Source organism: Amblyomma mixtum, chromosome 6, assembly GCF_055824585.1.
Source record: "Amblyomma mixtum isolate Tamu chromosome 6, ASM5582458v1, whole genome shotgun sequence".
NCBI classification, from domain to species: domain Eukaryota; kingdom Metazoa; phylum Arthropoda; class Arachnida; order Ixodida; family Ixodidae; genus Amblyomma; species Amblyomma mixtum.
In genome coordinates, this window is record NC_143017.1 from 100,859,973 (window position 1) to 100,877,061 (window position 17,089).

The window sequence follows — 17,089 nt, forward strand, 5'->3', positions numbered from 1 at the left end:
AACAGTGGCCAATAAAAGCTGTGTCTCACAGGAGTCTGTTTAGAAAAAAAAAACGCTGAAATATCGACACTGCATTTAAAAGTACGTCCCCACCTTCTACATGCCATGCCTAAAATAGATATCTGTCGGGTGGCGCAACGGCACTTTTTCAAAATCAACTGCACACCGGTGTTCGCAAGGCAATTTTGGCCGACTCACTGTTCTGCTCGTTTTCATTTGCACATGCAACAGTTAGTATCACTTTCCCGTACAGGCATTGCTTGGTATCATTTGTGACATCAAATGCGGCAGCTGCTTATGATAGATAGACGAAAATAAATCGCCTTCTGTGCATTCTGTGCGATTAGTCAAAATCTCTCTCGCAACTTTCAACGGCCAACATCTCTTTATGAGGCGAAATACAATATTGTCACGGCTAGACAGTTGGGACGGCCAGGACACGTTTTACTGTGCAGCGCCAGGCAGCAGCCGACTCCCGAGGGGACCACACAGAAGAGAGAGGACGAAGAAGAAGCACTGCCCGCCACCATGGCTAAGGCTAGCCAGAATAGCGGGGAAGGCAGTTCGGCCGGGAGACGGCGCCACGAGAGTGCCCAGGAATGTGGCAATATCGTCAAGAAGCATTTTATGATTTGCATAAAACGTTTTCATTACTCCTTATCGGAAATATCCCAATTCTTGACGCAACTATTTGAAGGCGCTAGAATGATAAATATCTTAAGGTGAGCTTTCCATCATCCTTGCCTGACGCACCGAGAATCGCATTGTGTCCGCATGAAAAGAATAAACAAAATAAGAAAAAAAAAATGATGTCGGTACTCATAAGAGTGTTTCTTGGGGTCGCAAAACGGACGTTTGATCACGAGCGAGGAAATAGAGTATTTTCCTGGGTATCATAGGAGTATTTTTTTTTTACTTTTTTAGGGAACGGCCATGTAGCATTGCGGCCACAATTGAGAGAAGAGGGACACTAGGAAAGCACGATTTTTGTGAAATGTCAGTGCAGACTACGCCTATATACGGATTCGCATGCCACGCTACTGCATCTGCCCAGATAGGTCGACGAGAGACACTTAAGTGGAGCGTGTTTATTTCACCCTCAGCCGCTGCCGTTGTTTTGTGCCGGCATATTGCTTGACCTCAGCGGCCTTCCAACGTAGGTCCACTTGAGATGGTGGGGTCTATGGAGAGCGCCTCTCATTGTCCTCAGTGGCTGTTTTGATGTCTCAACTGGATTTGCTTGTCAAGAGAGTTTTGTTCTTTGTCTCCACATTTTTTAAAAATTGGCGCTGTTTTACTGTGTGACCACTAAGGCACTAAACGCAGGCGTTTGGCGAAGGATCTGAAATTAACTGCAGCGTTGAAAAGTTGAAAAAAAGTTCGGTGCCAAAATTTGTGCGGTTAAGGTTGTGATGGCCAGCTACTCAATTTTTACTAATTGTATTTTAACAAATTTTCGCTGCAGACTGAGTTGAGCGTCCAGCGAATATAAGAAAGCTACAAGCGACTGCAAAAAACGAATATATTTCTCACGGGGCTCCCACAGAACGCACTAAATGCCAAGTTCTCATTTCAATTTAGTACATTCGAGTGTGAATGTAGAGGCCACAGCTTAGTATTTTAACTGTGCGGCCACCCCAGAAAGACACGTCTGAGTGGCCGTACAACAGTGACTTAACTACATGCAGTGATTACTTAAATCTCGTCACGTAATTTTTTCGCTCTTTCATATACGTTTTTCAGCTCCCATCGAGTGGACTGCCAGACAGTTTTCTTTCGCTCTCAAAGAAGGATGATTTGCCTGGTTTTGAACAAAACCATGCGTCCCTGAGGTACATCACGATGGCCATCAAATTCTCATTAGATTGACACAATGCGTTTTTGAATCATTCGTCGATTTCTTTTTAATTGCGAATGATGACCACCCATTTTTATTGCTGTAGTTACAAAGCAAAAATAGCTGAGAACCTCATTCCATCCCTCAGTTAATACCAGAAAAACTCGCTGCGATCACTACCACAGTGAAAACCGAAATTCAGTGTCAGCTGTAAAGGCATTTCCATTTAGCGATATATTGAAGCGAAGAATTTGAGAGCGTCATCCATAAGGTGCAGCTACAGACCTCTCTTTTAAGTTTTCAGAAATAATCGCTCTTGAAGTAGCAGTTCTTGCCCAGTCTTTGATAGTTGCAACAGATGCCTTGTAATTTGATGGAGCAATGCCTGATTCTGAAAGGAAAAGGATAGCCGCCGCGGTGGCTCAGTGGTTATGGTGCTCGGCTGCTGACCCGAAAGACGCGGGTTCGATCCCGGCCGCGGCGGCTAGAATTTCTTTGGAGGAGAAATTCTAGAGACCCGTGTACTGTGCGATGTCAGTGCACGTTAAAGAACCCCAGGTGGTCGAAATTTCCGGAGCCCTCCACTACGGCGTCTCTCATAGCCTTGGTCGCTTTGGGACGTTAAACCCCATAAACCAACCGACCAACCAAAGGCAAAGGCTCATCAGAGTTCTGGCAGGTAACCACAATTGTGGGAGGAGTAAACAGGTAGGGCAACTACACAGTCGCACATGATTTTACCGGGTTTGGACCACTCGTCGTAAAGCGTTGCTATGGTGCGTTCAACTGACGTCATGAGTAGCATCAATGCATTCTTACTCCTCGTTCCACTACATGCGTGGTTCCCACCCGCCAGACGCCGACTACTACTTCGGCAGTGCGGCGGCAGTGCGGTAACCACACCTGTCTAAGGAACGTTCTCTGCTCTCTGCTTTTGCAGATTTTCTGCACGGCGCATCCTGTGCTACCTCACAACGAAAACCCGTTCGGCGTGTTCCAAACAGATAGCATTCTGGAAGTAAGATCGTCGTTTGCAACGCCATACCTACGTCACGGAAATCTACAGGGGAAGAGGCTATCAGCGCTTCCGGGGCCATTCACGGCACAAAAAGGCATCCGCAACGAGCCCACCGCGCAGTTCGGCGGCAGTGCGCTAACCACACCTGTCTAAGGAACGTTCTCTGCTCTCTGCTTTTGCAGGTGAGAATTCCAGTGTGCAACTGTTTCTACCTTATGTATTTTGTCTGTTATTGCGGTGCACTGCTGCCGAATACTGCCCTTGCTGCATGATGTGTTAGAATGGGTAAGGGGAACACGAAAAACGCTGGAAAAGAGTTTGAAAAAGAAACCACAGATATGGAGGAGCTGCAAGAGTTGGTAACCGCATTTGAAAATTTTAAGCGTGATTTCAGGGCTGAAATGCGCGAGCTAAAGGAAAGTGTTTCATTCTGCACTGATGTTTGCACAGCCGCCGCGGTGGCTCAGTGGCTATGGTGCTCGGCTGCTGTCCCGAAAGACGCGGGTTCGATCCCGGCCGTGGCGGTTGAATTTCTTTGGAGGAGAAATTGGAGGCCCGGGTACTGTGCGATGTCAGTGCACGTTAAAGAACCCCAGGTGGTCTAAATTTCCGGAGCCCTCCACTACGGCGTCTCTCATAGCCTTAGTCGCTTTGGGACGTTAAACCTCATAAATCAAACCAAACTAAACCGATGTTTGCACCGAAGTGAAGAACACAGCCGATGAAATAAAGCAGCTCAGGCAAGAAATGCAAGAAATGTTCAGACAGAACCAGGAACTGAAGGCAGAAAACGAACGCTTAGCGCGAAAATGTTAAGACCTTCAGCAATATCAACGATTGAACAACCTAGAAATCAAAGATGTTTCCTCCGGAACTGATCTCCTCACTGTGGTTAAAAAGATAGGTGACCATGTTGGTGAAAAAGTTTGTACTGCTGATATCGATGCATGCCACTGGGTTCGTACGCAGAATTCAGATGTGCAAAACATCATCGTGCGGTTTGTGCAGAAGCAAGCGAAATGACGTTCTGAACAAATGTAGAAAAAAAAAGAGTTGATACCACTGTGCTAGGTGGTGAAACCGGAAAACCAGTTTTTGTGAATGAACACCGAACTCAGGCAAACAAGGTACTGCTTTCTGCTGCAATCAAGAAAAAAACTGGAGGCTTATCAAGGTTAAGCCCAGTGGATGCGAAGCATGTCCTTAGCGTTTGGAGGCATCTTGACCGCATACCCGCCCGGCGCAAAGACGCTGGCGCGGTTGCGGGCACAGAGACTGACGCGACGGCGGGCGCGCGCCGCCTCATCCCTGGCGTGACGTCACATATCACGTGATGTAGCGATGGTGGCGCCACCGCCGCGTCGCGCGCGACGGCGGGAACCGAAGCGTGGAGGCCTCCGCCGGGCGACGTCCGACGGCGCGATATGAGGCCCCATCTGCAGCCGGTGTGACGTCATCACGTGACGTCACATCATGTGATCTCACTTCAAGGTCAATGGTGGCCACCGCCGGGAGGCGACCGACGGCGCGATATGAGGCCCCATCTGCAGCCGGTGTGACGTCATCAAGTGACGTCATGTCACGTGACCTACTTGAAGGTCACTTGAAGGTCAATGGTGGTCACCGCCGGGCGTCGCGCGAAGGCCCGAAACACACGTTAATATGCTTCGCATGAAAGAAGGAGAACGGTTGGAAATTCGTTTGGACTGCAGGCGGAAAAATACTTGCCCGTAAAGAAGAACATTGGTCGGCAATTCAAATCGCTAGTCACGCGGACCTGGCCTTGATTACTGCATAAGAATAGCAAGCGAAACACCAGCAAACACACCAGTACACTACAGGTTAAGCATGTGTAGCTACTATAGCACCCAGGAATTCAATAACCAGCACAGCAACAGAGATAGTACTTTTTCCGCAATGCATGTGAACATTCGAAGTATTAAAAAGAAGAGTGACGATATAAATACATTTCTCGAACCGTTCAAAATAAATTATGACATCCTGGCCTTTTCCGAGACATGGATTACAACTCCTGATGATGCACCACTTTTCTCCGGCTACATTCCTCGGCATGTATATCGCGAACACAAGAGAGGCGGAGGAATTTCTGTATATTTTAAAAAAACACTCACGTATGAAATATTACAAGATTTCTCATTTATATCACCAGATATTGATTGCCTAGGAGCACGAGTGGGGAAGTTTGTGATCTTAGTTGTGTATCGTCTTCCAATGGGGCACAAAAGAAACTTCTTGCAATTTCTTGACACGTTTTTTTCCTTCGTTGGTGCAAAACAATATTCATGCGTTATTCTGGGAGATATAAACATAGACCTTTCTTCCAACGACTCGCACGCCAGCGAACTAAAGACTCTGCTTTCTACATACGATTCCGAAAACAGCATACGCATGCCAACAAGAATAACTACACAGAGTGCAACACTGTTAGACATATGCGTAACAAATTTAGAACCTCATGAATTTTATTCTGTAGTGCTCTCATCTGACTTGAGCGACCACTTGCCATTATTTTTTATTGCGGTATCCCAAAAGAAAACCAGGAAAGACCCGGATGCGCTGCTTCATACGCGTCGAAAAATCGCTGATGAAACTCTGCAGTGCTTTGCCACTCTGATAGAAACAGTTGATTGAAGTGAAATCTATAAACAAAATGACGCCAACAAAGCATTCGATATATTCTTCACCTTGTTACGTTCTTCGTATGATGTGGCATTTCCAGAAGAAAACGTCATTTCTCGTAGAAACAAAAAAATTCCGAAAACCATGGATGAATTCACTTCTTTACAGTCGCATAAAAACAAAGGACAAAATGTACCACAAATTTTTATACAAAAGAGACCCAGGTTTATTTTTGAAATTTAAAAAGTACCGGAACGCACTAACATTCGATCTGAAGAAAGCTAAGACAGAATACTTCCATAGTAATTTTGATAGCATAAGAGAAAATCCTAGAAAGGTGTGGGATGCAGTAAATACACTCACTGGAAGAACTAAAAAGTGTTTAAGCATTACTGAAATCACCATTGATGGCAAGATTGTGCGCGGTGATGATCTCGCCAATGCTATGAACATGCATTTTATTAAAGTAGGCTAGAATGCCTGTACAACAATGAATTGCACTGATCAGACAGTATCGGCCATAGCACCGTTATGCGAGTCAATTTATATGCGCCCAACAACTCCTCACGAAGTAGAAATGTTAATACACAAGTTTAAAAATAATGCTGCTGCTGGAATCGATGTCATCGGCCCGATTGAGTTGAAGTATATATCCGCTGTGATATCCGTTAGTTTGGCCTTTATTATAAATCTTACGTTGTCCACAGGAGTCTTTCCACAAAAGCTAAAGGTAGCAAGAGTCACCCCATTACATAAAGGCGCGGGCCCTGAAAACCTACCAAATTACCGCCCTATATCCGTCCTGCCAACGCTTCCAAAAATTTTTGAAGGTGTCATTCATAACCGCTTAGTGTCATTTTTCGATAAACTTAACATTATTACAGAAAGTCAATATGGTTTTCGAAAAGGGAAACCAACGGAGCAGGCTTTGTTATACATTAAGGATTAAATAATTTCTAACATAGAGGATCAAAAATACACAGTTGGACTTTTTCTCGATATTAAAAAGGCGTTCGATTCTATCCAATACAACATCTTACTACATAAATTATCTATGTACGGTGTACGTGCTGTTGCCCTGCAACTTCTATCTCCTTATCTTTATGATCGCTATCAAATAGTACTCATTAATGGCTCAAGTTCATCACAGTTAAAACTAAGTCAGGGTGTCCCACAGGGATCGATATTAGGACCGTTGCTCTTCCTCGCGTATATTAATGATATTGTGAAAATACCTGAATCACCAGAGATCATTATGTATGCAGATGCCACTAACATTTTTTTTCACATCACATGAGATAACAGCACTCGAAACCAAAGTAAATAACTACCTAGTGCACCTGTCCAGCTGGCTGAAGGAAAATATGCTCGAACTGAATTCAAAAAAGACAACATTTATCGTATTTCGCCCAGTTAACAAACCACTGCACAATACAATAACACTTAAGTTTGATGACCAATGTCTTTCCTCGGTTAAAGAATAAAAATTCCTTGGCGTATGGTTCCAGGAAGAATTGTCATAGACGCCACATGTGAATCATCTAGCAAATGAACTAGCACGAACCGTAGGATGTTTATACAAAGTAGGGCACATAATTCTTCTATGGCTAAAACAACTGTTGTACAACTCCCTGTTCTATTCAAAACTAATATATGGGATGATGGTGTGGGGAACCACAACAAAAGGTAATTACAATAAGCTCGTAATACTGCAGAAAAAGATATTACGTTGTTATGAAAATTATTATGGACGTTACCAGCTCCTACAAACCTCTCCTTTGTTCTTAAAATATAAAATGCTGAGGGCCGACCAGCTATACTACTATAAACTACTTCAGTTCGTACAACTCCGGAAGCTGCACATTTACGACAGGGAAGAAAAGTCTACTTATCCTTTCCGACACAATAAAAGACGCGTGCCAAAAACCACAACAAATAATGGTAAACAAACAGTTCCTTATCAAATGGCTTCGATTCTCAATAAACTTGAAGGTAACTTGAATTTCACATGTAGTATTAACACATTCAAAAAGCACATTAAAGATGTTCTAATAATATCAGGTGTTGTGTACGGGGCGTGATGAGTACTTATGACATGCATACAAAGGATGTATCCTTCTCTTGTACCATGGTTTTTCACTTCATTTTTGTTATAAGTGTCCTTCAATGTATTGTATACTGCACAAAATCTCTGTATAATATCCTTGCATATTTTTGTACTTATCATACTGTGTTAATGTTGTGATTATAATGGCATAATTTACCCACATTTGTTTTAATTATGTGACTTACCTTCTTGTTATGCTGAAATTTGTATTGCACTTACGTCGACTGCAGAGGGACAGAGGCCTCGTCAGGCGCCACAGCCTTTAGCCTCTGCCCCTGCAGCAGATGCTGTAACTGCTCTGCTCAAATAAAATTAAAAAAAAAATTACTACCATTACCACCCTCCCCACTCTCACCACCTCCCCAACCACCGCCACCACAACTAATGCCACTGCCATTACTATCACAATTTCCACTTCCATTACCAGAACGACGGCGACGCTAAAACCAAGGAACGGGCCTTTAGCATCTATCGCTGAACAAACAATATCGTTCGTATGCTTTCACAAACTTTTCGGCTCTTTGATACATTGCAACACAAGCATGCTATCTTCTTCATATTTTTCTGCTGAAGACACATATCTCATACTATACGTCTTTTGGTTCATTGAGAATGAACGTACTCGGCTTGGGCAACTTATGAGATAAATTAGGGTTATATCGGTTAAAGAATGCGAGGTGACGTGAACTGGCAGATACGTAGAAAGGACTCTTTGCGCTTCTGAAAAAAGAATTGGGGTGTAGTCAAACGTAATCTATGCCACAGTTCCGCTATGGCGCCAAATTACTCAACCATTTTCTAGGGCTAGAAAGCTGCGAAATAAGTCGCGCGTACAAAAATGGTAAAAGGGCCGAGTGATGCGCCCGAGATAGAATGGGGACTCGCTATCTGCCAGAAACTTCATGCTGTCCCACAGAAACGACGATAAGTGTGACTGCAAATGGGGATCCCTTGTTACTGCATAATGGGAGAGCAGCGAGACAATCAGGACGGCGGAATAAAGCAGCATACATGATGAGCGCTAGTGGGTAAGGTACTTTCTGCCGCCTCCCTATCCTCGTGTTCCGGTAATTTGCCCTTATGTGCTTGGAAAGGCCCGGCCTGCAAATATCGCAAGGCTACAGCAATAGACGCGTTTCTCGGCAGAAATTCATCTCGTCCTTTTCTGAGTTTGAAGACGGCTGAAGGCGTCCTAATCATAGCTGTCATCCGCAGAATTACTCTGAAGCTTCACTGACATCGATCTTGAAGCACCCAGGTCTATCGCAATGGGATCAGCGTGTTTTCGCTTAAGAAGGAGAAGAGAATTCCTAAACGGCGGATCGCGCTCAGTAACACAATCAGCTGCTCCCAGTGCTGGCGAGATGAAAGATAGGGAATGTGGCATTGAAACATTGAAGGGTTACGAAACATAATTAGGAGAAAGAAGAAGGAAAAGAAAGGAACTCAACAAGTGGTGTATTTTGATGATGGAACGCGAACTGAATTGAAGTCTTAATGCGGCTTCTTTCTTAGCATGGAATTTTACACACATCCATCCAGTATAAAACCGCAGAAAATTTGAGCGTTCATTTGGTGATTACTCGATAATTATATGTGACAAGCACAATTTATCCAGTTCAATTTCTACCTAGTATTTGTTTCGTATATAATACCCAAAAGCTACTTTAAACTTTCAGGAAAAAAGCAAAAAAAAAGTGTACTTTTCTGCAAACTGGCTGTTCGCTCTCATGTTGCGCATACCTGTACCTTAAGCACCGTTAAATCGGCGCGCCAGCAGTCTGCAATCTCCCAGAAGCCCTTCGAATTTAATAATACCATTCATGCAATATAGAAGAATTAAGGAAACTACGAAACAAAATTCTGTGTTATTTTTTTTTGCATTACATGCTCTTAGAAAGCTGTATTGTAAATGGAGCATTCCATTATTTTAAACCGCGTTCACCTCAGGATAAAAACACTCCCTACAAACGTACCTAAATAAAGAGGAGACGCCTGCCTACCGTGGCACGAGCACGACAGCTTTCACTGTTGGCAGGCGACAGCTATTGAAATAACTTATTTGAATTGGTTTAAATTAGCCTCAATTAAAAAAAATACATTCTGTGAGGTGAACTGAATCCTTTTAAATTTTAATTAAAATCTGGCGACTGACGCATTGAACTCCAGGGTAGGATGCATTGCTATATTCAATTCAATTCTTTTTTATTATCATTTCTTCAGCACAGTACATAACATCACTGTCTGGATCCTTAGCCAAAGGCTAGTTATGGATCCATGCAATTAAAGCAAAGAGATTACTGAGGACAAATGCTTTCTACTGCATGCCAAAATAATACACATAAGAATGGTGGAAAATGCAAAATGTACAAGCAAGATGGTTCAAATTACAGAAATACAAGAAGGCTTATGAGAAAAAAAATAGAAGAGTGTGCAAAAAAACAAACATATTGTAACGTGGCGACCAGCCGAAGAATGAGGCGTGGTGAGCCATGAGCAAGAGACGATTTAATGGCCACTGGCCTAGCGCGAGCGCTCCGTCCCGCGCCACTGCCAGCTTCGTCTTCGTCACACTACCCGGGGCCACCGAGCGATTGTCCCGATCGGTGACGAACAGACGCGCGAAGTGGCGATGGTCTTGAGTGAAAGGTTGAGCAGTATGTAGAAGATGGTGCAGTGCTGGCCGCCACAGTGGATGAGATGATCGAAGGATGAGTCCCGGTCCACGAAGCATCCGGGCCGGAGGGTGCCAGGAGCTGACGGCCGAGGTCCTTGGACGCACCGGACGGCAGGGGCAGGGGGGCGGTGTGTTCACGTGTGGGTCTTGGGTCGGTGGGGTCTCGGGTCGGTCGGGTCTTAGGTCGTCGTGTCTTGTGGTCCGGGCGGGGGACGGGGCTGGGGTGAGCGGCGAGGTCGGTTCAGGTCGGGCGGGCTGGTGCATGGCCGGGCGGCGCGGACCAGGCACTCACGGCCGACGTCCATGGCAGGCGCAGGACACCGAAGCTCCGGGACCAGGATGGCGATGAAGGGACTCCATCACCTCACACCAAATGTAACGTCGCGGCCAGCCGAAGAATGAGGCGTGATGAACCATGAGCAAGAGACGATTTAATGGCCGCTGGCCTAGCGCGAGCGCTCCGTCCCGCGCCACTGCCAGCTTCGTCTTCGTCACAATATGAAGGCAGAAACAGCATTTTTTATACAAAATAAACGAAGTTGCCTTAGAGGTGATTATTCAATGACATATGAATGGCAAACCCAACATCAACACTACACAGAATAATAAGAGACAAGCACTAAGCGATTTGCATTGTAAATCAGGTAATTATTTGTGACAGAAAAAAGGTCTTCAGTGAAATATAAAGATGAGACGTTGCAAAGACTGCAGAGGGGATTTTATTCCATATTGTTACCCCTTGATACTCGAAGCGGCGCTGGCCATAGTCATTGCGAGATGTAGGAACCAGAAATCTTCCCTGTGCTGCTGAACGGCTGTTAGTTGGGGCTCTATGGAATGTGTTCAAAGGAAAGGGGGAGGTGCCGGAGAGGACTCTTCGTACGAGTAGTGCAACGCGAAAATCTCGAAGCTGCAATGCCGGCATTATTTGGAGTTTAAAAAACAAAGGGCGAGAAGGCGTATACGGTGTTGTGCAAGTCATTATTCTCAGTGCCCGCTTCTGCAGGCGTAAAACAGGTTCAATGTAAGTGATGTAAGTGAACCCCCATGATTCTATGCAGTAAGTTAATTGGGACTGGAAGAAGCTAAAGTATATTGCTTTTAGTGTGTGTATTTCGAAATGTCGCCGAGCTTTGGCCAGAACGAAGCATGCATAAGATAGTTTGCTGCACAATTTTTTGATATGCGGTTTCCAATTTAAGGCAGCGTCTAAGGTTACGCCCAAGTACTGAATAGTTTCAACTTCTTCAATTTCTTTATCTCCTATCGATATTGCGGCTAAATCACAGCTATAACAGCTTTTGCCGTAATATAAACATGCTAATCAAATATGTCTTTGCTGCAGTATACCGCCCGCAAAAGCATGAAACATTCGTTTCTAGGTTATTCTTGAGCTTCATGTGCTGCTGTAGAGGGGACGTCCTATTTGAGCAATAGCAAATCGTAAGCAGATGCCTTCAGCTCAGTGCGAAACTTCTTCTTATTGGCTTACTTTACCTGAAAGCTCCGTTTTTCCATCGAGGAAGAGAACTCAAAACGCTTGCAAGTTCGATATCCGGCGGCGCAGGTAGAATGGCTGCAAGGTCATCACTAAGCATAAATTTCTTTTTGCTCTTCTAAAAAAGTAAAGCAAAGCAGCTCGGAACGAAATTGAACACCAGCGTTGTTCCTTTCCTCGGAATCATCATTTTTCTCTATACTGAAAGACTTAAGTCTAAGCATGTCCCAAAGGCTTTCATCGCATCCGTTATTGCGTTACATCCTTACTTCTTTCTTCCTCCCGGATAACATTTCGGACATTTTCCGCGCGCCTCCAAGGTGAACACGCCGCGCAGATTTAGGTACGCTGTCCTCCTTGCTCTTGCAGCTTCTATTTGTTCGTTTGCTTTTGAATCGAGTGCAACCTCCCTGACGTCACAGTTTATGGGGAAGAGAAAAGAAGCGGACGGGAGAGAATCATCCAGGCGCAAGCACGTCGCGAACAGTACGGCGAAGAGAGGGAAGGAAACGGCAGGCGAAAACGCGAGAGGGAAGTAGTGAGGTGGGGAACCTAGGCGCGGAGAGGGACACAAACGGGGATAAGCTAGCAGCGTCGTCGGGGGCGCCGTTGTCAGCGGCGGCGCTGGCGTCTAGAGCTGGGAACCCCGGCGACCGCGCGCCGCTCGGCAGAGCCAGGATCCCGAGACTCCCCCGACCGTCGGGGTCCCTCCCTGACTGAGATCGCGGCGCACCCGCGTGCGGAGTGTAGTGCGCGCCCGACTTCTCGAGCACAGGGGCTCTTGGTGAGCGCGCTCCGGCGCTGCGGACGGACGCCGCTGCAAAAGTTTTCCCGTTGTCCTCATGTTTGCTTCCCCTGACGCCCAATACTTTCTCCTTGCAAACGATCACGCCGTGTAGGCCACCCCTCGTTTCTGCTCGCATAGCCTTGTGCGGCCTTCTCTACTCCTCCGTTGCCGACACGGACTGACGCCGCTTCGCGCCGGAATCTAACAGGTTGCAGCTGGCTCCGTAGAGCGCTCCTCCGGTCGACGGCAGCCGGGTTCGACAGCGGCCTGAATCGGAGGCACTTTGGAACACCTTACAAGGTAACATGGACCTTACCTTCTACTCGAATTGCTTCCATTGTCGAGCGAAAATTAAAGAGGGCCCCTGCCTCCGCCAAGCGGGACATATGCTTGTTCTTGTACGGCAAAGATGCAGTGGATCTAGGGCTCTTATTCGTCTTCTATAATGCGTGGCAGGGAAGCATGCCTTATTTTCAGCTTTTTTCTTTCACAAAGGTGACAACTTTGTAATGCGAACCATGTGTTGCACGTTAGACGCATGGTAGTGTGGTTCAAGTGAGGCAGTATACATGGCCCGGTGTTCGTCGTGCATACTAGGTCAATCAGGAGAGCCGGGCTTAGATTGTCAGTCAATTTTTTTCATTTCAAGGTGACTCTTTTCAAGATGGCCCCGCCTGTTCATGCCCTAAACTTGTTTAGGACTGCCGAAATGCCTTTTTTTTTTGCGTTCCGTATTGAGCGATAATGACAATCTCTGTAAAGGCCAACAGCTTCTTTTCCCCCGTTTGTTTCACCTTTGCTGCGTGACATGAGCCCCTGGGCACTTGCAGCGAATTTTCGTTTGGTTAAGCGCACCCGCATGCGAGGGTTTTTTTTCTTTTCACTTTAAATAGCGATCAATTTCGACCACAATTTCGCTACACTATAAAGTACACTGCTTCAAAAGCATTTATATCAAGCGCTGGTGCTCACCAATATCGTATTCACATCGTTTGCAGCGTCATTAATGTTTTGCAATGACAAAACGACAATTTCTGCCTACTCACGCTCTCTTCCTTTCTTTCTTTAAAATTCGTCAGTCCTGGTTTCACACTGTTTGCGCGCAAATAAACGAAAGCCAAAAGGTCGTCTTTCTTAAGCTCTGCAGGCTTTTTGCCCTGGCTGAAATACTGATTTAAGCTGGAGGCCCGTAAAGGCTGTCGCGAAGGAAGGAAGAAAAACGGCGCTCCAGTTGTTCCTCGAGCTGAAATGAAAAGCAGTGGTTTTCTTCAGTCCTTACTGCCACTACTCTGTAGATGATTTGGGAGAGTACGTTACGCGAAAGGCAGAACGGCCGCGCAAAAGTTCGAGCACTCTATTCAGCAGTGGTCTTGCTAAGATCAACGCCGCGCTTCACCATCTCGCTTTTTATCCCTATGTATTTATGAAACTCGGAGGTAGAAGATGAGGCTGGATGCCTTATTTTAGTACAGGGAAAGCCTGGACTCCAACAGAAATTTCAGGAGAAATGTCATAAAAAACGAGAACCCAGCGCTACGACTAACGAAGAGGTCATTAAAATTATAACCAATGTGAAAAACCTGTGCAAACGGCGAGCTGCTGGCATTGATGTTAGCTAGGTTTAGACGGTTTCATTCGGGACTCATGTTTCACTTCAACGAATGTGTGAGGGCAAATAAAGTTTGTCACACTTACGTGTCATGATCGCGTGGTTTTCATTGTGCAGCTTTAAAGCAGTTCGATAATCAGAATTAAGAAAAACTGACTCCAGGGTGATGCTAAAGGAAACATTCATATGTCTACCTGTTTCTTAAAAAAATAAAAACACAACTGGAAATTGTCTACCGTCACAAGAGAGGAACTTGCGGTAACAACAGATATTTCAGCTGCATCGCGCCGTGCCTTGTTGTTGCGGCACAACCACGACAGAGTACTAAAGAAAAATATCGAAGTATTAGGTTAACATCTATGTTCGGGAAGTTCTGGTGTTTTGCCTTCAATCGCCGCATCACACCGGATTGAACCATTATTTGTCTGTAATGAGCCTAAAGCTAATGATTAAGCCTAACAGTGAGAGCGCAAATCCATGCCAATACGTCATACGCGACTTAACATAGAGCGGGAGAGAGATCTGGCATCTTGCGAACTGTACCCTTTCAAAACACGCATTGCGTTCTATTATAGAGAAATGCCCGAAATTTCTCTGCGTATACAGTTAATTATAAACCCCTATTTTTCGAAAACTTAAATGGCTGAGAAACTTTAGGCATTCACGCACGCCACACATTTCCGCACTCGAGGAATTGGAGAAATATTTTTGTATGCAGCACATTTAGGCCCAATGAACTGGTGCGGAAGCACTACTCACAGACATATCAACCCCGAGCAGAAATCTTGACTTGTGTGATCGGAGTAACTCTGGCAAGATCTGGTTAGTTCGGAGAAGTGCCGGGCTAGCTGCAGCCAATCGGTGGAAGCTCGGGAAAGTTAGGTGGAGCTTCGCTCCAGCTACAGCCAATGAGAGGAGAGCGGCGCCAGCTGCCGCCGAGAGCAGAGAGCACGATGAAGAATGAGAAACGCGGTTGCGTGCATATCCAGATACGAGAAAAAAGAAGTGAAAAATGAACACATGCTCTCGCACCTCTACTCGGTTAACCTAGGTTAAACACTCTCCACTTTTATTGTTCTCATTAACATTCACAAAACGAAATTGATGTTCAAGAGTCTAGCACGGGAACAGCCATTCACAACTGGTAGCGAGACGCTTGAAGTGACAAAGGTCTACTTAGGGCAGGTAGTCACCGCGGATCCGGATCATGACAGGGAAATGACTAGAAGAATAAGAAAGGGGTGGAGCGCATATAGAAGGTTCTGAGACCAAGAATGAAATTTAGCAATATTCCTCAAAAGAAACGTATACAGCAGCTGAATCTTACCGGTACCTACCTATGGTGCAGAAACGTGGAGGCTAGCGAAAACGGTTCAGCTTAAGGATAGAGCTGTGGAAAGAAGAATGATAGACGTAACTTTCAAAGACCGAAAGCGGGCGGAGTGGGTGAGGAAACAAACGCGGGTTAAAGATATCCTAGTCGAAATCAAGAGGAAGAAATGGGCTTCGGGAGGGCATGTAATGTGAAGGCAAGATAACCGCTTGTCCTTAAGGGTAACCAAGTTGATTCCAAGAGAAGGGTAGTGTAGCAGGGGGCGGCAGAAAGTTAGGTGGGCAGTTGAGATTAAGAAATTCGCGGAGCTACGGTGGCCGCTGCTGACAAAGGACATACTTAATTGGAGAGAAATGAGAGAGGTGTTTGCGCTGCAGTGGGTTCAGTCCTGCTGATGATTTTCCGAAGCTGTTCGCGCGACCATACCTCAGCTACAGTACCGTTTAACAACATTTTACACAGTGCTAGAGAACAAAAACATGGCTGCACTGGGAGCTATCCCTGCGGTCACCTTGAAATTTCGTACCGTCCACTTTCATTTTTTTTTCTTTCGGAAAAGCGGCTCTTTTCTGCCAATATGAAATCTTTCTGCCGTTCGGTACAGTAAGCATATGAATTGTAGCCGCTATCAGTCACTTCGTGAAAGCGCTCTTGAAGATTAGAATTAGAAAAGAAAGGATGAATAGTAGCGTGCACGGTCAAAGACGCGATGTCGCAAAAGGGATATTGTTATAGTGGTCCATGGTTGAACCTCTACCCATGTTATTGAGTGCATAAACCAGTGTTACATGTACAGAACAAAACGGCTTCAACACTGGACACTCCAGTGATTGCACCACGCTGACTGACGTGGGATCACCATCACGTTTTGAGAAAGTAACGTTTTACCGTTCGTGCCTCATCGCGCTCAGTTCTGTGTATCCCGGTGTTAAGTTCCTAAGCTGATCAAACGTATTATGTCTTTACAACTTGAGGCTGGGTAAGATTCCTCTTTGCACGGTTATGCAAAATGTCTCCAGTAAGCAGCTGCTCCTGAGTAACACGTGAGGCTCTTAGCTGTTCACTCGGCATGCTTGATTTTGTTCCGCATGTTTCTAGGAAGGCCAGTGTTGCAGTCTCATATCCTGACGAAACATTGATGTTCTTGCGCATTTTGAATACGTGTGGTTATAGAGTGCTCCAAATGTAGCGGTAAAGAAAGCTCACTGGTGTTCTTGCAATAAGAACGCATCTTGGCTTCGGCCTCATTTCGTTATGCTGGATATTTCATGATTAATGCATGGCACTAACTCTTGTATTTCAAGAATAGAAAAACCGATTTAAAAAGAAAAGAAACTGTTATAATCTATCAATGATATGAAGTCGCAATTGGGAAGTTTTCCAACGGCGCTTAACCGGCTCAGCTCGTTACGTAAGTTTTGTTCGGGCAGAGCCCTTCTAAACTGCTGCGGGCAGCTATGTAAGCGCATCTCTAATAAACAACGCTGACTGAAATAACAGGACATTCGAACGACGGGTACGTCAGGCAGTGTGGACGACCCTTCTGCGACCCTTGTCTATTGCGTAGGTATATATGGGATAAA

General features: G+C 45.4%; 1 long non-coding RNA gene across 1 annotated transcript in view; it reads left to right on the top strand.

Moving 5' to 3' along the window:
* The first annotated feature begins 2,960 nt into the window (after positions 1 to 2,960).
* Positions 2,961 to 17,089, top strand: part of LOC149339862 (uncharacterized) — a 163,074-nt gene continuing 148,945 nt past the window's right edge. Inside the window, exons 1-2 of the long non-coding RNA XR_016283827.1 lie at positions 2,961 to 3,037; positions 12,773 to 12,864. This is a non-coding gene — a long non-coding RNA (uncharacterized LOC149339862). The remainder of the gene's footprint in view (positions 3,038 to 12,772; positions 12,865 to 17,089) is intronic.